Below are 897 nucleotides of genomic sequence, written 5' to 3' on the forward strand. Positions count from 1 at the left end.
CCTGTTAATCTCCCCAGCTGTGCAGCAACTGTGCAGAGTTCCTCCAACTCCCTCTGACACTGCATGAAAAATTTTACCTGCACATTTCTCATTTTCCCTTGGGTTCCACCAGCTCTGAGGCGACCACAAATTGGCCCGATCTCCAACGCCAAGACGCACCCGCACGAAGCCACGGAAGTCCTACAGCGCCCAAGGACACATGTCGCGGCACCACAGCCAGGGCCACCGCCGGGACGGGCCGTCCGCACCTCCTTCCTCGCCGCCGCGGTGCTGCCGGCCTCTGCCCGTCCTCAGCAAAACGCAGCCCTGATTTTCGAAATGCCGAGCCTTCCGCTTTGGGACAGCCCTGCTTTTGATGGGACCGATCCCGTCTCTCAGTAAGTGTTTCTAATCTAAGCAAATCACAAACTTCTCCCAAGGGACTGGGCGGAGTTGGGCCATTGTCTCAGAACCGCGGCACCATGTAGAAACGTGCTTTCTTTTCGCTTTAAATGCGCCGCCACACAGAACGTTGGGCTGCATTAAAAATACACCGGACTGCGTACGGAGCCTACTTCACACCCCTCGCTCCGCCCGCGCGGACGCGTGCCCCAGGTGCCAGGCCACAGCCCGCGGACCCGGCCGGCAGCGCCCCCGGGCCTGCGGCGCCGCCGCCCGCTCTGCGCGGCCCACGCGCTGCCCTAGTGCGGCGGCGCGGGCTCCCAGCGCAGACGTAGTCGTGGCCGAGTGGTTAAGGCGATGGACTAGAAATCCATTGGGGTCTCCCCGCGCAGGTTCGAATCCTGCCGACTACGGCCGCGGCGGCGACGCCCCGCGCGCGCGTATTTTTTTCACTTCCCGCTCGCTCTGCCCGGGGGAGGCGGCGCGCGGGCAGCGCGGGCGGATGGCGGCGCGGGC

General features: G+C 64.3%; 1 non-coding gene across 1 annotated transcript; it reads left to right on the forward strand.

Annotated features, from left to right (window-relative positions):
* The first annotated feature begins 712 nt into the window (after nt 1-712).
* On the forward strand, nt 713-794 carry TRNAS-AGA (transfer RNA serine (anticodon AGA)). Its single transcript has one exon. It is a non-coding gene; the product is annotated as a tRNA-Ser (tRNA).
* The last annotated feature ends 103 nt before the right edge of the window (nt 795-897 follow it).

This window comes from Rhea americana, unplaced genomic scaffold (assembly GCF_003343005.1).
Source record: "Rhea americana isolate MKP2758 unplaced genomic scaffold, rheAme1 scaffold_0, whole genome shotgun sequence".
Lineage (NCBI taxonomy): Eukaryota > Metazoa > Chordata > Aves > Rheiformes > Rheidae > Rhea > Rhea americana.